The following is a 23,348-nucleotide window of genomic DNA, read 5'->3' on the forward strand; positions in this document are numbered from 1 at the left end:
ATGTACTAAACGTTTCAAACAAAGAACACGAAATTGCACAACCCATTGGCAAACACCTATCCACGTAATATGCCCCATTTCAAAAACAACCTAACAACGGGATACTATCCGGGTGAACTGGCAGCAACCGAAAAGCCGATTCGATATCCGTTTTTGCTAGCAACGATCCTGACCTATATCGCCGTACCCATTGCACCGCAGCATCAAATGAAGTATATTCTACTGAACACAATTCTTGTGCAATGCCATCGTTCACCGAGAGCCCCTTCGGGTACGGCAAATGCTGAATCAAACGAAACTTATTCCGCTCTTTTTTGGGTATAACCCCCAGTGGCGAGATAATCACTTTGCTACTAGGTAAGTCCTGAAACGGTCCTGCCATCCTGCCCAATTCCACTTCCTTAGCCAATTTCACACTGACCACATCAGGATGAAGGGAGGCCGACGTCAAATTTTTTACTGAAACGGGGACCTCGTGCTCAGGAGAAGGTATTCTAAAACCTTCCACAAAACCGTCCGAAATAACCTTAGCCTTCAACTGATCCGGATACCTACTTAGAAAGGGGGCCATCGCATGCACCCTCACTGGAGTCACCCCTTTGACCGGTACCCACTGTCGGCTTTCCCTTACCCTTTTTAAAACATTTTGATGCTCCGTGTGAGCCTCCACTACAATGGGAGCACACATGTTTAAATTTACAGGAGCTCCCATATTTGCATTGGCCATCGTTGAATTGCCAGCAATTTCCCGCTTCTTTCTTAGAGCTTTGTGCCCCCTGACTGTTTCCCCCATGTCCTGCTTATTGGTTCCCGCTACTGTTGCTCCCGTGAAAGGACTGCCCATACCTCACTGGGGCCATAACCTTCAGCCACAATCCAATGTCCTTTTGATCCCATCTAATCTCCGGGCGAACTGCCTTCCTCTGACGAAATTGCTCGTCATACCGTAACCATGCCTGACCCCCATAAGTCCTATGAGCCTCCCCAATGGCGTCCAAGTAGCAAAACAGGCCCGAGCAATTATCGGGAGCCTTTTCCCCAATAACGCTAGCCATTATTGCAAAAGCTTGTAACCAGTTACATCAACCTCCACCTGCTCTTTTCTTCCTCCTCTTTCTTACTGTCGTCCTTTTTTCCCTTATCCAGGTTAAACTTTTCCAACGGAAGAAGGGAAAAAATTTCCACATACTCATCCCGCCAAATTTTTTCCTTAACCTCTTTTTTTAAATGCGCCCCCAACGGCCCCTCAAAACACACATGTACCGCCCCTTTCGCCCTATCATCCAGTTTTACAGTATCCCCTTTCTCCTTTTCCATCTGCACACACACCGACACCCCAGACGGTGTCCCGGCTGCCAACCCCGCTGACCTGGCCGATTCGCTCCCCTCCTGTGACAACGCCGCTTGACTATGTACCCAAGCCTCCGCTGGTGACGACCCCACTTGATTAGCTCCACTGCCTTCTAATCTGGCCAGAATGTGCGACATGTTAACCAACATATCCCTAATCCCGCATACATCCGACCCACTACCTCCTCTAACATTTCCCCCGCTGGGGCCCGCCAACTGCCTATCCCCCACCCCGTCTCCGAATGACCCCGCGGGCGACAAACCATACATAGATGCATACTCACCAAGCTGCACGGGTGCAGTGTCCCCGCCAGCCGTATGCCCCGAGTCCTGGCGATTCCTTGCTTCGCCTTGATCTCGACCGAAGTCCAATCCGCCCGCCTCCATGCGCTCAAGGCCCGCGCCCCTGGCCTCCACGTCACCAGGGGGACCCGAGCCCGTGTTGATATCCCAGCCGCTCGTCCTCCACTCATCTCTGCTCCGGTCCTCACCGCCATCCATGTACGGCCTTGATTATCAGATGCAGACTCCCTGGCCCGATCCGTGTCAGTCCGAGAAAAACTGCCAGGCAACCCTATGCTGCTGCCTGCCGCCTCATCCCTCTGCCTGGTGTGACTTGGGCCAGGCAGGAGGTCCTGGAATTGCTGCTGCCTGCCCGTGTGCCTCTGCTGCATCCTTCCCCTGCTGGTCTGTCTGGCAGGCACCCCGACAGGTACCTCGCCAGGTGTGCCTGCCGCGCGAGTGTTCCCTCCGCTAGCCGCCTCTGCAGTAGCATTGGTGCTCCATCTTTTGAATTTCCCGCTCCGTACATTGCCGCGGGATCTTGGAGCGGGGGGCGTGTCCACGTGCCCGCAGCTCATTGGCCGATCGTTACTGCTGCCCGTACCCACCATCTTCGGGGAGAGCCTCTCGGGTGGCCGCATCCTCCTGGCGGTTCTTCCTGATCCAGACGTGGATTCTTCTTCGCCTGCATTCCCCAGCAGACCGGACAGCTGGGCTTCGGGCCATCCTCCTCGCCTGGATCTTGCTGCCTCCCTCAACCTAGGGACAAGGGACTCCACAGACTCCATGACAGCCAGAGAAACGTCCCAAACGATTTGGAATTAAGGTAAGGGTTTTTTTTTGGTTTTTTTTAATGTGTTCCTCTATTACTTTTTCCTATGCTCTTCTCCTCTGGACTACCCGTTTCCCGCACTTTTCCTTCTTATACCTCTCTTCCCCCAGCTCCACCCCCGTCCCAATGTCCGCCCTTCCTGACCTCTACCCAGTCCCGATCATTGGGATTCGAATTACACCCTCCTGGCCCATCCCGGTCATGTGGGGCTTCCTTCTAGGTTGCCCTGCCTCCAGCCCCTTTCTATATTTAGGTCCAGATTATATTTGCATGTGTTGCCAACTTTATAATACATCAGTTTGGATCCTTAATACCTATATTATCTTATCTAATTTGGGGAGTGTAATTGGAATTGGTTCTGGAGATGGTAACACTCAGCTCGTGTGTTTTAGAATTCTATTGTGATTGTCATGCTTCATCTAATAGGGACACTGATTACCATTGTCCTGAGATAGTGATAATTTTCAATTATCTATAATTGCCTTCTTCAATTACCTTTACTGTAATATTTATGCATTTAGGGACTGAAATATTTTGCCTTGTGTTCTTGCAAGCACACTTTTATTCTAACCATTGCTTACAATCTTTTTTTCTGGTTACTTGCATAGAAATATAACACATCTCGTAACATATTGAGATCTGATGGTCTTTTGGGTAAATCTGGTATTGCGCCATCTTTTCATACAAAAATGTACAAAAAAATGCAATGTGTATACTTGATTAAAGTTGCGCATCCGTACGCTCCCCTTCTGGGTGCGATGCACAGGATCAGACTGTTCGCTCTACTTTGCGTGCGCGGTACGCGCCTCTAACAAGATGCACCATATAAATTGCTGCTATTTACCTCACGCGCATGCGTGAATGTCAATAAGTGACTGGAACGCAAATTTGTCAATGTGCACATGTGCGGTAGCACATTTCCTTTTGATATGTGAATATGTTGCGGTCCGGAGCATGCGCAATTGTATCCCCAATATGGTTGCTCTCGGTAAAGTCAAACAGCCATTTATCTTTCTTTGATGGTCTGTTCATTTAAACAAATTCATTCAGCTGATACAGACCCGTGAGGAAGCCACAGTTTGTTTGGCGACACGCGTTGGGCATCTCTGCCCTGCAGCTCTCTTCCAACCATTTTCTAATCGAGGATCTTGCTATATCATGTGTAAGGCAGCGCTAGTCATCATAATGGGGGATACTCGCTGCACCGGGTAGATTAAGCACACGTGCAATGTCCTTCCGGTATTTTCTCAATACAGCAGTTTATTATGTTATCATAAACCGCTGTTCACACACATAATGTCCATCTTAGTTTGTCACCGGCATGTTTACACACTTAACATCCGGGAGTCTCTCAAATAGCAGAGAGGCCCAATTGGCCCAGGTCACAGCCTTCAGCAAGGTAATACTATAGCAATGTCCATAACACAGTCCATGTAACAAAGTGTATTACCTTTGCCGGGTTTAGTTGCTGCAGTCCCTTTAATCCGCCACCACTGTGGCTTTGTGGCTTCCCAGGTAGGGGTCTCTAGCCGTCGTCCCATCTAAGGCTACTGGAATGTTTCACTCACACACATCCAGTCTGCGCCTTTCCGGACTCTTCACCAAGCCTCTGCCTTCCAAGGCCACTAGCATCCACTCACAGGATCCAGTCTCAGACTTTCAGGCTGGCAGGCTTCACTCAGCCTCATTAGGCAGAACGGTGTCCCACACACATGGGAAACAGGCCTCATGTCTCTCACACAGAACACACCTGTCTCCAATTACCGGGGTTTATATATCCTGTGCACACACATCCATACTGACAGGACCTTGCTGATGTCACAGTCATGTGACCAGTCAGCTGTGTGTATTGGTCCTGTGTGCTGTCCCAGTCATGTGTACAGACCTTTACTGTGCATACAGGACCTGTGTGATGTCACAGTCATGTGACCAGTCAGTTAAAGGGGAAGGTACATGGTCAGGTAAAACACATCCTGGACCATTTACAGTAATGCTAGCAAGCTGCTGCATTACACATGGCATTCAAAGGTTTGCGATATTTTCCCTTTGACACAATTATGTGTCTTGCAATTATCTCCAACAGTTCTGTTAGTTCTTTTATGGCACTTATTTGATGCTTATTGTGCATGTAATTTTTATCATCGCTTTACTAATTGGCAGAGTAGGTATTATTTTAGTTCATCTATTACTTTGACAAGTTTACGCGGCCAATTTATTTCTGTTGGTACTTTTGTCAACATATACTATCCACAATTTGTATGGATAGTCTATATTTAATCATACTATGTTCTAAATGTTTACACCTTGACCATCGAGTCTTTTATATATTTCTAGGCATAGATTGTTGACAACACCTGAAAATTTCCTCAGTGCTGTACTGTTCTACTATTATCAATCTTTTAGACTCTTTATGGTTGGCGGTTTGAGATGCATGGGCTATTTAGGCTTATTTAAGGTTAACACAGTTTTCATGTAATTTTTGACTAAGTGTTTTTAATTGTTTGCTGAATGGTTCAATAACATATTTTCTAATTTTGGTGATCCCTGTATCCATAGCATGTTTCTTTCTGGTTTCTGGTAAATTGGCAATTCATCACATGCTGCAGGCTCATCCCGAGTACTAGGTGGTGCCCTCTTTAAAATGTGTTTCACATGTTTGTTAAATTGTGTCTGGTGCCAACAGGTCCAAATATAAAGTTATAAAGTTGCCTGGAATCAACTGGATAAAACAAAGGTTTTCGGCTTGAATGGAGTTTCAACTGAGCTAGGACCACTTAAAAAAGAGTGTCTAGTTGAATTTTACACCAACCAGCTGGCACAATGCCATCCAAGAGATGATTACAAGGAATTGTTAACACTGGCACTCCTGTTCCTTGGTTCACTGGCAAACCCAGACATACACATCAACACTCCAGGTGCCTACCATGATGCTTGATGGATGGCCAAAGCGATATTCAGAGCGTATATCTTCATGATTCGTCACCAATTTAGTTTAACTTTGACAGAGTTAAAAAATCTCCGTTAAAAAGTCTCCGTCAATTTTGCACTTTTACTGCCTGCTTATACTTGAAGGCTGGTACCGCTGTCAGATCCCAGCCACATCTCCGTGAAATGACTTGGCATTACTCCAAGAACTTGTAGCATACAAAGGAATCAACCAACCTGTTGCTGAGGCAGCAATAAAAACTTTCCACAGATACCTGTGGCACCTCAGTGAGATTATGGTGGGTCTGGCTTTTTCTAACAGTTAGGTTCTAACTGCAGAAAAGGTTGAGATGGTTCTGGCGGTATAGCTATTGGGCTTAATTATGAAATGATACAATATATAATAACTGAAATAGCTGTGTATCAATTAAAATTTTACTTTTAATCAAAGACTTATAAAATAAGGTGCAAGTGCTCACAGACTAACATATACACAATAAAAGAGTGATCCACTCATACACTCCTTTTCTCCAGTTATCACACCCAACAACATCAGGTGTTCACATGACCTTTCACATGTATAAATGGTTACCCCACCTATACTCAAAGCAGGAAAATTTACCCAGAAAGGTCCTGCTCAGATACAATAATGGTCATGCAACAAAAAGCATCTAATGGTACACTTCAGTGACCATCTTATTTTAATACTAACTAGATAAGGGTCAATGTAAAAGATATGTTGAAAGATGCTTGTTAGATAGGAGAAAATATAAAGGTAACATATTTATTTACCCATAAAGCAGCAATTTGTAGTGTTAGAGTCTTCCCAAAATAAATAACCCTCTTTCATGGTTATGATACTAAAATTGTACACATACACCAAGGGCCAGGGACAGGACTCGCTTAATTTCTAACCCTATACCACATATCCCCAGTTTAAATAGACCTGGGAAAGAGAAAGGGAATATAAATGGAATGATCTCACCCATAAATCTTAAAGACTTCTATTATTCATTCTCATTGAGGTGAGCATTATCATAATACAAACCACCTTGACGCGTTTCTTCAAATTGAGTCTTCAGTGGGAACAGAGGTTCAAAAGTTTCCATTCAGGGGCAAAAGTTTCCTTAGTTTGCGCTGCTACAGTACATGGGAAGGTCCCTCTTTTAAATATCACGCGCTGCACCTGGATTGGTTGCAGCCTGTCACATGCTGCCATTCCAAACCTATGCTAAAACCACTTCCTCCTCCGTGGAACGCTGCCTCTTCCTAACACGCACGCGTCATTTCCGAGGTGTGTGGCTAAGACGCCCCTCCGGGTTTTCTATGACGTACTTCCGGGTTTGCGTGGAACGCATATTCAATGCGCTCCAAAGAGTGCTTGTCACACCCAGGTGTGCGGCAATGGGCCCAAACAAAAGCGCTCAGGTCCATAACCCTAGAACAACCCCTATTGCCAGGGAGATAGGCAGTCCCTGCGGACATATGCATTCCCCCGTAGCCTATGCGGGGCATCTTGTGGAACCCTTATGTAAACTCTATAAAGGAGCTCCACATGCCCTTTCTCAGCATGTACAGAGTCAAAAATCACATTAATCTTGTTTTTATGCTTAACCGAAAAGGACAAATACTAGCAGAGGCAATGCGAGACATAAAGGACCTGAGCACATACAAACAGGAGGAAAGAAGGAAAAAGGACCAATATCCCTCTTTTTGTCCCTAACTAACTTAATCCCTACCTACGTGGAGGTTGGCACCCTACCTTCCTACGCCAGTGGCGCCTCCAACTCAACGTCGGCTGTCCCACCTAAGCTGTTCCTCTCTTGAACCTTATGTGTTTATAAAGGGAGAAAAGGATAGTTGTTCATTCAAGCCAAGCGAAGTGCTGGTCCTTAGTTCAAAAATCCACCGGGTTTCTTTTTGCAATATAAGGGCATCCCAATCACCTCCTCTAATTGGTGGGGTAATTTTGTCAATTCCCATAAATGTGATTTTCTTGTGATCCCCCTTATGCATGGTATTGATGTGGCAGGCCCAGGGAGTATCCCGTTTGTTGATAATGTCTCTGATGTACTCTCCTATCCTTTTCTGAAACTCTCGCTTAGTTTTCCCTATATATTCAAATTGACATTGACATGTTGCTTTATATACAATCCCTTTTGTGCGACAGTTGATAAGGTGTCTAATCTCATAGACCACACCTGTTACATTTCCTGTAAAGTTTTACCCGAAGGTATGTGTAATTACCAAGGATGGAGGAGAAACCACTAGCTCCGTCTCCAGAGACCACCTAAAACGGTGCCCCGAGCAACTACAGAGTGCAGGAGAAGATCAAGATGACCTTGAACCCGCAGAGGACAAGGAAGAAACAATCAGCACAGTTCCCCGGTCCTGGACTCGGATAAACGATGCAATAGTGGTACCCGTCCTACACTTCCTTCAACCAACCCAGCAGGAGCCTACAGGAGAGCAGGAAGAATCAAAAGAACAAGCAGCCCCGGAGGCAGAAGAACCCATGCCAGCAGCCCAGGAGAGTCAACCCTCTGCTGACAGTGAGCCTGCCATGCCTGTAAACCCAGCTAGTAGCTGTACCCTAAATGCTAGTGGGGAAAGCCAGGTTAGATCACCACCAGACAGTGGGTTACGCAGGTCAACACGGAGCACTAGGGGTTTAATACCAGCTAGCTGGAGAATCTGAATGCAAAGTATATAGTAAATGTTTTATGTTTGTTACCTGGTTATTAATAGTGGTTTTCTAGTTTTCCTAGTACAATGGACTGACAGGTCATGGACACTGAATGGCCGGAACTGTCTTGTAGATAGTTGCACTTTGTGCCCTCTTGCGAAGATGGCCACAGAAGAAAAACCTGTCCGGCGTGGCCCCCTTGTGGCCCAAAGTAGGTAGCTCAGCCTTGTCGCCACGCCCAAGGCCAGGAACTTGGGGTTTATGGAGACAGGTCCCAGCACCGTTCAAAACTTCACCTTATTGGGTGATATGGACACCCGGTCACGGAAGCGCCGTGACCTTAAGGACAAAATGTACTTGTATATATGTTATGTTATTGTTTATACCCTGTATTTGTGTTTCCTAAAAATGTGTTTAGCCCGGAGTACTAAATTTTACTAGGGGGGAATGTGTCACCCCAGGCCTGGATGCCACAAATATTAAAGGCTGTGTCTGAGAGCAGGAGGGAGGTTCCCTGGTTAGGGACAATTAGCATGCAGCACCTCCTGTCCCAGGCCAGTAGGGGGAGCTGCCTGCCCTATAAAAGCTGGAACTGGGGCAGGGTTAGAGAGACCAGAACCCACTTCTGAAGTGACCAGAAGGGTTCTCAGAGAAGAGGGACAGGTCAGCAGCAGCTGACGAGTCCGTGAGGCAGAGGAGAAACTACAAGCCAGGGACAGAGGCAACGAGAGCCGGTCCTTGCAGAGAACTAATCTAACCGGACATTGGGGTCCGAGGCTGCCCCGGGTTATGAAGCCCAGCAGCAGAGAACCAACCCGCGAGGGATTTCAGGTCCCTTGGCCTAAGAAGCCTGGAGGCTCCGCCACACAGAGGGACCAGTACAGCGAGGAGAAAGCAAACAGGTACCCAAGGCCCGAGTCGCAAGCCATACAGGCGAGAAGTACACGGCCAGCTCAGGGACGTGGGCTATTACACCACGAAGAGGGGGATAGTCAGAAAGAGCATGGAGAGAACGGTAGGCCTACACACTCACCCTGACCAGTGGGGCTCGCCCGAATGCTCTCAGACACCCAGGCCCATTCCTAACCGGTACTACTGTTGGGTCATTAATAATATCTACAATAAAGACCCAGGACTGTTTGAAACGGGCTCTGAACTTTTACTATCGCGACCGGCACTATCACCCCCAGCATGCATCTACACTGCCCTGAGGCTACACTCTTCCCGTGGGGAGTTGTCCTACCCCTGTGCTGCACACCAACACCAGCCTCAGTGGTCTGCCTCGCAGCGGCGGTTATCTCTGACCGCAATCCACGGGTGGCGTAGTCGGACATTCACAAATCTATAAATAGACTGCCACAGTATTTGGTCTGACCACCCTGAGCCAAGGGATTGGGTTGCCACTACTACCCCCAGCATCGTACAGAAGCCTGGTTTCGGGTACCCCACGGCCCAGGGGGCGAGTCAGCTTTGGCGTAGTCGGCAGGATTGTGACCAACCCGCCACAAACGGGTATTGCATGCCTGAGAAAGACTTTATACATACCTGAGTGAAGTTTCCCGCCATTCGGGGCCATTTCCCGCCATCCAGAGCAGTTTCCCGCCATTGGGTGCCATTTTCGGGACGCCGCGCGGGAAGAAGAGGGGCGTGGACGTCAAAACCGCGCGAGACCTGAGGCCCCGCCCTACGCTGAGGCGCTGCGCAAGGTCCTGGAAGGAGATCCAGCGGACGGCGACGTCATCTCCCAGAAGAGGATCGCCGGAAGGTAGGCCACGGTTAACTAGGGGGGAGAAAGATGTCAGACACGGAGGGACCCTCTACCACCAGCGTAGCCGCTGCAGCTGTGATGCCATTTTCCATGCCCTATATCCCCAGAGCGGCCTGGCTGCCACAGTATGCTGGCGAGTCGCATACCTTGGGTGACTTTAAAGAAAGGCTGTATAGCCTGTTCAAAGTTTATCCCCTGACAGAAGAACAGAAAGTAAGCATACTGATAGGGCAGTTAACTGGTGCGGCCCAGCGGGAGGTAAAGTCTTGGACAGCTGAGGAGAAAAGGACTGTAAAGGGGGTTCTGACCCATCTACGGGACACCTTTGATACCCGTACCTCAGTAGAAATCAAAATGAGGTTCTATGGATGTAAGCAGCGAGCTCAAGATAGCATCAGAGATTATGCCCTAAATTTACAGGAAGCTTTGGGGGCAATCAAGCAAGCTGACCCTGGCAGCATGCAGGATACAGATAAATTGTTGACTGACCAGTTCATAGAAGGTCTGCTGTCCAGTGCCTACAGAACCCAGCTGCGCCTCATGGCCCTACAGAACCCCGATTTGACTTTTGCACAGTTCAAAGATAGGGCCATCCGGGTGCTCCGAGAACCCGCACAGGGTGGCGCTGTAGCTTCCCGGCGTCCTGTCATCACTTACCACCAGGGGGCAGCGCCCTACCCCGCAGACCTTGTGGGGGCTGATGCGCAAGCCCTAAACCCATCCCAGCCTGCAAACCTGCACCATCAGGTCCAAGAACTAACAAGGAGTGTTGCTGCACTGACCAGGACCGTACAGTCGTTACAGATGGACCCGTTAGGACCAATCAAGTTGGCTTCCAGCCCGGAGGATGTCCCGTGGCGTCGACAGAGGAGGATTCCGTCGTTCAGAGGGAGGCCCACCGACCGTTACACGGAGAATGGACAGCCGATTTGCCGCCGTTGCAGCCAGTCGGCACACGTAGCCAGGTACTGTACTTTAAACGGGTCCAACCTGGGGCAGAGGGCCAACCCCCTGGCATAAGGTCATCAGGCCCGTCTAATTGGTGTGATAAGTACGTGGGGGGACGCCCAGTTTTACCCGTAGTGCTGGACGGTATCCCCATGAGTGCACTGCTGGACACCGGGTCACAAGTAACTACCATCCCCTATGTACTTTTTAAGCAGTATTGGAGTGACACTGACATAACCCGCTATCCAGACAATGACTTGAGCATCATCGCCAGCAATGGCCAACCCGTGCCGTAGGTGGGGTTCAGAGAGATGACCATTAAGATTGGTAAAGTTGAACTGCCGGCACAGGGAGTGATCATTGTGGACATTGACCGTCGAGAAAGTCACCCTAAAATAACCATGGGTACTAACGTGATTGAAAATTGTCTTTCAGAAGTAATTGTGATTTTGCAGCCGGTGGCGATGAATGCGAGCTCCAGCCAACAGAGGGTCCTCCAGAAAGAGGTAAGAGCCCTGATGAGACGGCAACAGGTAGAACTGTCAGGTGGTGAGATTGGTAGCGTGAGGATGAGCGACCCGTTCCCCATTGCCATGCCTCCCAAAAGTGAAATGATGATCTGGTGTCGGACTGCAATCGGGTTAAGAGGGAGAGACTACCAAGCCATGGTAGAACCCGTGTACTCAGACAGCAGGCCCACCATTTTGACAGCCCGGGGAGTGGTTGATGTCCGCCATGGAAGGGTGCCCGTCCAGATCTTAAACATTGGGGAAAGGGAAGTACACTTGCCCCGGTACGCTACACTAGCCAAATTGTATACTGTTGAACACAATGCTGTCAGGGCCGTGGAACCCTTGCCTCCATCTCCCTAGGCGGAGGGTAATGGCTCCCAGAAACCCCAGGAGGACTGGTGCCAGAAACTCCACGTGGGTGCTGACTCCACTCCCTTGCACCAAAAACAAGGAGTCTACCGAGTGGTTCAGGAGTACGAGAGAATCTTTAGTAAGCACCCGCAAGACTTCGGCAGAGTGAAAGGGGTAGAACACCACATCCCCACGGGGAGCCACCCACCAATAAAGGAGAGATACAGGCCTGTACCCCCCGCACACTATCAGAATGCAAAGGGCATGCTGAGAGAAATGAAAGAAGCCGGGGTCATTAGAGACAGCTGTAGCCCCTGGGCAGCCCCCTTGGTTATGTTAAAAAAGAAAGACGGTACCATGAGAATGTGCGTGGACTATAGACAGGTCAATCGTATCACCCATAAAGACGCATACCCGTTACCTAGAATAGAGGAGTCCTTAGCAGCCCTAAAATCAGCTAATTTCTTCTCTACTTCGGAAATTACTAGCGGGTACTGGCAGGTTCCTGTGGCAGAGGCTGACAAGGAGAAGACCGCCTTCACCACCCCGATGGGATTAAGTGAATTCAACTGTATGCCATTCGGGCTCTGCAACGCACCCGGGACCTTCCAGAGGCTGATGGAATGCTGTCTAGGGCACCGAAACTTTGAGACGGTCCTACTTTACCTGGACAACGTGATTGTATATTCGAAAACCTACGAGGACCATCTAAAACACCTGGCAGAGGTGTTCTAAGCCCTGGCAGCCTATGGCCTGAAAGTGAAACCCTCAAAGTGTCACCTGTTGAAACCAAAGGTACAGTACCTAGGACACGAGGTGAGTGCAGAGGGAGTAGCCCCCGACACCGACAAGGTTACAGTAATCAAGAACTGGCCAAGCCCCTCTAACATCAAAGAAGTGAGGCAATTCCTTGGGTTGGTAGGCTACTACCGAAGGTTCATCACCGGGTTCACAAATATGGCAGCTCCTATGCAGGACCTCCTGATAGGACAATCTAAGACCAGAAGCCAAAAGCCACCCTTCAAGTGGGACAAGCCGGAAGAGGAGTCCTTCCGCCAGTTGAAGATGGCCCTCACGGGGGATGAGATCCTGGCCTACCCCGATTATGGCCAGCCTTTTATCCTCCACACGGACGCCAGTAATGTGGGGCTGGGAGCCGTACTGTCACAGAACCAACAAGGCAGAGAAAGGGTGATCGCGTACGCCAGCCGGAAGCTGAGGCCCACTGAAAGAAACCCGGAGAATTACAGATCCTTCAAGCTAGAATTCTTGGCAGTGGTGTGGGCCGTCACAGAACGGTTTAAACATTACCTGGCCTCCGCAAAGTTCACTGTGTACATTGACAACAACCCGTTGACACACCTGGACATTGAAAGACTAGGTGCCCTAGAACAGCGGTGGATGGCCCGGCTATCAAATTATGACTTCACAATCAAATACCGGGCAGGCAGAACCAATGCCAATGGAGACGCCCTATCAAGAATTCCCCACCTACCCGAAGGAGAAGAGGACTCGGAAGAGCTGGAGGAAGTAGAGCTCCCTGCGTTCCACCGGTATGGGGCCACTCAGTATTCTCACCGGGTAAGAGATAAAGACCTAACCACCATCATGTTCAACCCCTTACCCCACCACGGCTGGGCTGAAACGCAAGATAGTGACCCTGCAATTCGCCTGGTGAAAGACCTGTTAACCCAGGCAGACGCTAGTCCTGGTCCGGACGCTCCAGAGGAAGCCAAGCAGTTATGGAAGGAGAAAAGCAGGCAATTCCTCTACGAGGGTAAGCTGTGCAGAAGGCTTGTCAACCACCGGACGCACAAGCTGACCTGGCAGGTAGTGGTCTCAAGACGAGATGCAGCAATGGTCCTGGAGGCCTACCACGACAGAGCGGGACACTTCGGGTGGAAGAAACTGGAGTTCCTACTGAGAGAGCGGTTATTCTGGATCGGTATGAGAGGGGCCATAGAGAAGTGGTGCAGGGACTGCGGCCCATGTAACCTTAGAAGGAAGGACTGTACCAGCCAGAAGACACCCTTGAGGCCCATCGTCACCAGGCAGCCTCTTGAGCTGGTAGCTCTGGACCATGTGAAATTGGCTCCAAGCCGGTCAGGCTACGTCTATGCCCTGACAATAGTGGATCACTATTCCCGGTTCCTGGTGGTGGTTCCTGTTAAAGACTTGACAGCCCAAACAGCGGCCAGAGCCTTCCAACAACACTTCTGCCGTCCACACGGGTATCCGGAACAGGTCTTGACAGATTAAGGTCCAGCGTTTGAGGCTGAAGTCTTCCAGGAGTTCTGCAACCTCTACGGCTGTAAGAAGATTCGGACAACGCCTTACCACCCGCAAACCAACGGGCTGTGTGAGAAAATGAATAATATCATCATTGATCTCCTCAAGACGTTGCCCCTGGAAGAACGCAGCCTGTGGCCGGAGAAGCTGCCAGACCTGATAGACTTATACAACCATATCCCGGTGAATGCTACAAATTGCACCCCGGCTAACCTGATGCGAGCAAGACCAGGTAAGCTGCCTATGGACCTGGAGATGGGAGTCCTGACACCCGAGGACACCTCCCCAGTTGCGGACTGGATGCGGAACGGTGGCTACAGTACAAGAAGGTACAGGAGAGTGTGGAGAGGAGTCTGGCTCAAGCGAGAGAAAAGCAAGAGAGGCTCTTCAACCAACACGCCCCTGCTGGTCCCCTGGAACCTGGAGAGCAGGTCCTGAAGCGGAAGAGAAGGCTTCACAAGCTAGATGACCAGTGGGAGAGCGACCCGTACACAGTACTGCAGTCCAACCACAACAACCCGAAGGTATGTGTAATTACCAAGGATGGAGGAGAAACCACTAGCACCGTCTCCAGAGACCACCTAAAACGGTGCCCCGAGCAACTACAGAGTGCAGGAGAAGATCAAGATGACCTTGAACCCGCAGAGGATAAGGAAGAAATGATCAGCACAGTTCTTGGAGAGTTTCCCCGGTCCTGGACTCGGATAAACGATGCAATAGTGGTACCCATCCTACACTTCTTTCAGCCAACCCAGCAGGAGCCTACAGGAGAGCAGGAAGAATCAAAAAAACAAGCAGCCCGGAGGCAGAAGAACCCATGCCAGTAGCCCAAGAGAGTCAACCCTCTGCTGACAGTGAGCCTGCCATGCCTGTAAACCCAGCTAGTAGCTGTACCCTAAATGCTAGTGGGGAAAGCCAGGTTAGATCACCACCAGACAGTGGGTTACACAGGTCAACCCGGAGAACTAGGGGTCAAATACCAGCTCGCTGGAGAATCTGAATGCAAAGTATATAGTAAATGTTTTATGTTTGTTACCTGGTTATTAATAGTGGTTTTCTAGTTTTCCTAGTACAATGGACTGACAGGTCATGGACACTGAATGGCCGGAACTGTCTTGTAGATAGTTGCACTTTGTGCCCTCTTGCGAAGATGGCCACAGAAGAAAAACCTGTCCGGCGTGGCCCCCTTGTGGCCCAAAGTAGGTAGCTCAGTCTTGTCGCCACGCCCAAGGCTAGGAACTTGGGGTTTATGGAGACAGGTCCCTGCACCGTTCAAAACTTCACCTTATTGGGTGATATGGACACCCGGTCACGGAAGCGCCGTGACCTTAAGGACAAAATGTACTTGTATATATGTTATGTTATTGTTTATACCCTGTATTTGTGTTCCCTAAAAATGTGTTTAGCCCGGAGTACTAAATTTTACTAGGGGGGAATGTGTCACCCCAGGCCTGGATGCCACAAATATTAAAGGCTGTGTCTGAGAGCAGGAGGGAGGTTCCCTGGTTAGGGACAATTAGCATGCAGCACCTCCTGTCCCAGGCCAGTAGGGGGAGCTGACTGCCCTATAAAAGCTGGAACTGGGGCAGGGTTAGAGAGACCAGAACCCATTTCTGAAATGACCAGAAGGGTTCTCAGAGAAGAGGGACAGGTCAGCAGCAGCTGAGGAGTCCGTGAGGCAGAGGAGAAACTGCAAGCCAAGGACAGAGGCGACGAGAGCCGGTCCTGGCAGAGAACTAATCTAACCGGACATTGGGGTCCGAGGCTGCCCCGGGTTATCAAGCCCAGCAGCAGAGAACCAACCCGCGAGGGATTTCAGGTCCCTTGGCCTAAGAAGCCTGGAGGCTCCGCCACACAGAGGGACCAGTACAGCGAGGAGAAAGCAAACAGGTACCCAAGGCCCGAGTCGCAAGCCATACAGGTGAGAAGTACACGGCCAGCTCAGGGACGTGGGCTATTACACCATGAAGAGGGGGATAGTCAGAAAGAGCATAGAGAGAACGGTAGGCCTACACACTCACCCTGACCAGAGGGGCTCGCCCGAATGCTCTCAGACACCCAGGCCCATTCCTAACCGGTACTACTGTTGGGTCATTAATAATATCTACAATAAAGACCCAGGACTGTTTGAAACGGGCTCTGAACTTTTACTATCGCGACCGGCACTATCACCCCCAGCATCCATCTACACTGCCCTGAGGCTACACTCTTCCCGTGGGGAGTTGTCCTATCCCTGTGCTGCACACCAACACCAGCCTCAGTGGTCTGCCTCGCAGCGGCGGTTATCTCTGACCGCAATCCACGGGTGGCGTAGTCGGACATTCACAAATCTATAAATAGACTGCCACAGTATTTGATCTGACCACCCTGAGCCACGGGATCGGGTTGCCACTACTACCCCCAGCATCGTACAGAAGCCCGGTTCCGGGTACCACACGTCCCAGGGGGCGAGTCATATACAGTATATGTATATATATATATATATATATATATATATATATATATATATACACTCCCTGACATGTCGGTTATCCAAGTTATGTAAATGAAAGCTTATAACCTGACGTTAAATTCATCCATTGGTTTTATAAATTATTCTTTTGAAAGCTGAAACCCTCCCAAATTTGGTTTAGGTTAAGAAAATAAATTGGCATCAATGCTGAAATATTGATCATTTAATGAACACAGAATGGTCAGATTTTGGCAAGACAAAAGTTTTGTTACCCACAGAAAGTAAAGTGATATTCAAACAAATAATTATCTTAAAATACAATTATATGTTGCATAACATTGGTGAATGAAGTTGTGGTGCTATTAGAATCATATTTAATATATTGTGACTTCCATGAGCTTGAAGGACTGCATCCATGCGGTTCAACAATGATTCATACAATTTTTTAATGAAGTCATCAGGAATAGCAAAGAATGCAGTCTTACATGCCTCCCAGAGTTCATCTAAATTATTTGGTTTTATCTTCCAAGCTTCCTCTTTCATCCTACCCCAAACATGTTCAATGATGTTCATGTCTGGTGACTGTGCTGGCCAGTCCTTGAGCACCTTCATCTTTTTTGCCTGGAGGAACTTTGTTGTAGAGATGGATGGATGAGATGGAGCACCATCCTGCCAGCAGAATTTGACCCCTTTTATGATTTGGAACGTAAGAGGTAGCTAATACTTCTTGATATTTTAGGCTATTGATATTGCCTTCCACCTTGCAAATGTTTCGCACACCCCCATACTGAATGTAACCCAGACCATTATCTTTCCACCACCAAATTTAACTGTTTTCTGGGTGTATTTTGGTTCCATACGGGCTCCAGTAGGTCTCCTGCAGTATTTGCGGCGGCTGTGATGTAATTCTACTGAAGATTCATCAGAGAAATCCACCTTCTGCCACTTTTCCAGCGTCCATCTGTTTAGCAGGCTGTGGGACTTTGCAAATACTACACGTTTTTTTATTTGCCTTTTGTTTAGTGCTGGCTTCTGGGCACTGATTCGACCATGGAGGCCATTTCGAGACAGAATCCTACAAACTGTTCTAGTTGACACAAGGACTTGAGGTGACCAGGCCTGTTGGAGCTCTACTGCAGTGGAAGAGGGGCTTGCTTTGGATTTTCTAACCAACAAACGTTCCTCCTGAGCAGTTGTCTTGCGGGGTCTGCCGGACCTGGGCTTGTCAAACACATCTCCAGTCTCTTCAAATCTATTTTTAATTCTTTGTACTCGACGCTGAGACACATTAAAGGTACCAGCCACCTCTGCAGTGGATCTGGTCTTCAGCCTCTTGATAATCAAGGCTTTGGTAGCAGGGTGGATATTTGGCATGTTGTCAGAGCTCAAGTTGCAGTTCAAGTGAACGTCTGGGGTGCTGGGTTTCTTTTTATACACACCCACTAATTAATCGATCGTTTACTGAGCACTGGTGAGGATGTAAACTAGGATTGTGTGCATTATATGACCAGGCGACAAAACTTTTGTCTTGCCAAAATCTGACCATTCTGTGTTCATTAAATGATCAATATTTCAGCATTGATGCCAATTTATTTTCTTAACCTAAACCAAATTTGGGAGGGTTTCAGCTTTCAAAAGAGTAATTTATAAAACCAATGGATGAATTTAACGTCAGGTTATAAGTTTTTATTTACATAACATGGATAAGCGACATAACTTCTTTCAGGGACTGTATATTAGAGCATAAGGGGGATCACAAGAAAATCACATTTATGGGAATTGACAAAATTACCCCACCAATTAGAGGAGGTGATTGGGATGCCCTTATATTGCAAAAAGAAACCCGGTGGATTTTTGAACTAAGGACCAGCACTTCGCTTGGCTTGAATGAACAACTATCCTTTTCTCCCTTTATAAACACATAAGGGTCAAGAGAGGGACAGCTTAGGTAGGGACAGCCGACGTTGAGTTGGAGGCGCCACTGGCAGAGGATGGTAGGGTGCCAACCTCCACGTAGGTAGGGATTAAGTTACTTAGGGACAAAAAGAGGGATATTGCCCATTGGTCCTTTTTCCTTCTTTCCTCCTGTTTGTATGTGCTCAGGTCCTTTATGTCTCGCACTACCAAAAGGAACTGGCTACTCAATTATTATTGGGTTATGTGTTTAATAAATTTTCCCCTTCTTACTCTTTCATCTCATGTTCTTGTGGTGATCTAAATTTCTCAAATGAAAAACTTTAAAATACCAGTGACTATCACCTCTCTTCATTTAATGGATTTATTGTTTAATCAGAGGTATTGCTTCTGCTAGTTCGGTCAAGCATAAAAACAAGATTAATGTAATTTTTGACTCTGTACATGCTGAGAAAGGGCATGTGGAGCTCCTTTATAGAGTTTACATAAGGGTTCCACAAGATGCCCCGCATAGGCTACGGGGGAATGCATATGTCCGCAGGGACTGCCTATCTCCCTGGCAATAGGGGTTGTTCTAGAGCAGGGGTGGGCAATTAATTTTCCCAAGGGGCCACATGAGAAACTGGCACTGCTTTTGAGGGCCGAACCAGTCGGCTGAACTTAAAGGGGTGGTCCGAAACCAAAGGTGAATTTCATACTAAACATTTATCTAAATAATGTAATTTTCTAATCGCCTTTTTTTATATACTTCAATTGAAAATTCCCTAATATACCCTCTCCAGTCTGACTTCCAGTCTTTTTTTTTTAACCTCCAATGGCATTTTGTTTGGAATACTCACACAGGACGTCATAAGGTGGTAGAAGCTGTGGTCACTTCCGCAGCTTCTGCCCCCTCCATGAAATGAAGTGGCATCAATTATGTCTGTTTCAGAGGTTGGGCTAGTCCCTGCTCTACTGATAATGCATCGGTTATAAATTATGACCTATGGACAGTATGAGCTCCCGGCACTATATTCCTTTGAATGAACAGTGACAGTGCACTCCCTTGCTGGCTCTAAAGAGAAGTGATGAGCCAGCAAGAGAGTGCGCTGTCAGTGGAAATTGTAAGGACACCACGCAGCAAGCAGGGACTAACCCAGACTCCGAAACAGAGGTCACTGATGGTGCTTCGTTTAAATGTGAGGAAAGCAGCGTCAGTGATCGCATCCTTTTCCCCTTGATGACGTCCCATGTGAGTATCCCAAAATGCACTGGAATTCTCAACAAAACATCATTGGATGAGAAAAAACAAACAAGAAGTTAGAGTAGAGAGGAAACGGTAGGGAATTTTTAATTGAACTGTACTAGATAAGTGATTGGATTGAATTAAATAGACATTTAGTATGAAATTTACCTTCTGTTTTAGGCCGCCCCTTTAATTCTGCTCAATATTAATTTTATCGCTTTATAAAAAGAAGGTGATTATATGATTACGTTTACACGAGCGATGTCATGATTGTCATCCAGAAAGGCAGACTATTTTTATCATCTGTATTGTGATCCATTTTTATATATCAGAAGTGAATAAAATGTACAAAAACAAATACAGTTTCGTATGATTGTAATCGAAATGTATCTGTAAAAATCAGATGCCATACAGATGATTAATATGTGATTCAATTTTTTTTTTGCAAACTCTGACTTCAATAAGTGAGTGTTACCCGATACACAGAAGAAACTGGTGTGTGCTGTGATCTTTTTCACACGGATATTTGGTCTGTGTTAGGCCACGGCCCCACTATCAGTATTCAGTCAGTATTTTTTCTCAGGAGTGGGTGATAAATGCAGAACTGGTGACTTGTTTCTATTATATCTTCTATTATTCTCTGATTGTTCCTCACCTGGTTTTGGCTCCCACTCCTGAGAAAAAAATTCTGCCAAATACTGATAGTGGGGCCATGGACTTAAACTGTAATCTGAATAGCTCAATTGCAAAGCATTGCTACTAGTCCTGTCCGTGTGAAGTCAGGTTTATTTTATTTTTTTCACGAAAAGCACTAGGACCGAAAATACAGTTGTGTGAACACACCCTGATAATACTTGCTACAATAAAGTTTATCATAGCAAGCATTGGCAATTGATCAATCAATACATAAATTGGGAGCATGTGCCCACCCCTGTTCCACATGCATAGATCCACATCACATGTGGGGCAGGAGGTAACAGGCAGGTGGGGGGGATCTTTATTAAAGTCTATGGCTGTGATAAGTCACAGATCACAGCAGGGAGCATTGTGAGGAGCTTAACACTTACCTCACCTGCACAGGACATAGAACACAGCGCAAAAACTCAAAAGCTCAGTGTAAAGGGTGAGGTAAGGGTTAACCCTCACGCAAAGGTGGAGAGGCAGCAGAGTATGTGGGGTGCAGTTTGGGGAGCACATAGAATATCCCAGGTGAGGAGGGGCACTTCACTGTTGGAGTCATTCACTAGGAATGCAAATGTTCTCTCCGATCAGTCTGAGCTGCCAGGGGAAGACTCAGTAAGCTGCAGATAATTAGCTGCTCTCACTGAGTGTAAACTGCGGTCCGAGAAAGGAGGCAGTGCTGTGCTGTGAACTGATCAGCACAGTAGACACAATGTCAGCTCCTAGCTGTTATTTTACACCATGGGGCTCAACTTAGATGTCACTTGCCCACTATGTGCAGCAGATGGGTGTAGTAGTCCAAGTTTCCCTCTTCTTGAACACTCCTGACCTGAAGACATTACAGTAGCTCTGCTCTGCAAGCAAGGAACTGAGCATCCCCACATCCACCAATGAGAAGATGGCATCCACAGGGGGGCGGAGCTACAATCAGAATGCTGAGTCTGAGTAAGATAATAGCTCAGGCTTTCTCCTGCGTCTGGCTGACTGTGTCAGCGGGCCACACAGAAGCGCTCAAAGGGCCGGATGTGGCCCGCGGGCCACAGTTTGCCCAGGTCTGTTCTAGAGCTATGGACCTGAGCGCTTTTGTTTGGGCCCATTGCCGCACACCTGGGTGTGACAAGCACTCTTTGGAGCACATTCCATTTATATTCCCTTTCTCTTTCCCAGGTCTATTTAAACTGGGGATATGTGGTATAGGGTTAGAAATTAAGCGAGTCCTGTCCCTGGCCCTTGGTGTATGTGTACAATTTAAGTATCATAACCATGAAAGAGGGTTATTTATTTTGGGAAGACTCTAACACTACAAATTGCTGCTTTATGGGTTAATAAATATGTTACCTTTATATTTTCTCCTATCTAACAAGCATCTTTCAACATATCTTTTACATTGATCCTTATCTAGTTAGTATTAAAATAAGATGGTCACTGAAGTGTACCATTAGATGCTGTTCGTTGCATGACCATTATTGTATCTGAGCAGGACCTTTCTGGGTAAATTTTCCTGCTTTGAGTATAGGTGGGGTAACCAGTTATACATGTGAAAGGTCATGTGAACACCTGATGTTGTTGGGTGTGATAACTGGAGTAAAGGAGTGTATGAGTGGATCACTCTTTTATTGTGTATATGTTAGTCTGTGAGCACTTGCACCTTATTTTATAAGTCTTTGATTAAAAGTTAAATTTTAATTGATACACAGCTATTTCAGTGAGATGGTTCTGGCTCTGCAGAAGGAAGGCAACGATGTCTGCTCAACTCGCGTGCAGCCTGCCGAAGACCTTGTGTCACACAAGAAGCTTCATCACTTCATGTCGTCTAACACAAAAAAACCTGTTTGTTGCACTGGAAATAAACCAAGATTTTCTTCATCAAGATCCTTGTCTATGGCACACTAATGCAAGTTACATTGATGCATCCTCAAGTCGCTGGATTGAAAATCATGAATGATGCCGCTGAACGCTCCATTGCACTCATGAGTACATTCAACTCATCACTGAGCACTCAAGAAGACCAGAAACAGTTTATTATCCAGTGTGTGGAAAAGCATCACCATGACATGACTATCCTGAAGCAAATAAAGGGTGTTTCATTAAAAAAAAAAAAAAGAGTGAAACTACTGTAAAGTTGTACATTTACTTTGCTGCAAGACATTACAAATAATTGCAACATTGTTTACTGGTAACTCAATCATCACAAAACTAACAATGTTACGAAATTTTGTGTATGTTACAATCACACCAAAATGGAATTATACCCAGGGGTGAGACCTAAAAATTGGCACAAAAATTTCCTGGTGCCTGTACTCAGCTACTTTCATTTCTCCACATTGCAAGGACATTTTTTATTGAATAGACAAAGCATTTCGAAAGCACAGTTCCCTTTTCAAAAGGGAACCCGTCAAGTAGAAAATGCCGTCCGATCTGGAGATTTTTATAGAAATGTAGCGGAGCCAATTGATATATACTATAAAAAAAATATTTTCCTTACTTTATATAACTTAATATATTGCTCTGAACCCCTGTTCTTTCTATGCATACAAGTCCAGTGAAAGGCTCAATTAGAGCCGGCCCTAGAGCGGTGCAGACAGATAGTGGTCATTCAGTAAGTAGGACCGTCCCCACTGGACTCCTAAACCTCTGCTCTTTCTATGCTTAGCGCAATATATTAAGAGTTATACTGAATAATTACCCACAAAATCACATAATCCGCTCTTCTCCTATTGATACAATACTGTCTGTTGATCATACAACTTTCTAAAAATGATGCATTTCACTTAGACATGGAAAAAAACGCCCCAACATTCTGGACAGCAGTTACATAAATGTGCATGCTATATAGCAACTCACCCAACATGTTCAGGGTTCCTATTGTGTTGGTTTTTAATGTCTTGATTGGATTATACATGTAATTAGGAGGAGAAGCAGGAGAGGCTAAATGGTAAATTTGGGCCACTGTGAAGAAAAAGAAAAACCACCACCACATGTAACAGTGAACTTTAATTGCAATTTATTTCTAAAATGACTTATTCCTGAAAAATTATTATTATTATTATTACCTATCCAATTAATATCAGTTTCAATTGTTCCTCATGTAACTTAAGGGAATGTGTCAGTAGATTTTTGCCATCCATTTAAT

Source organism: Phyllobates terribilis, unplaced genomic scaffold (assembly GCF_046119375.1).
Source record: "Phyllobates terribilis strain yellow unplaced genomic scaffold, ASM4611937v1 Scaffold_8__6_contigs__length_399053987, whole genome shotgun sequence".
NCBI lineage: Eukaryota > Metazoa > Chordata > Amphibia > Anura > Dendrobatidae > Phyllobates > Phyllobates terribilis.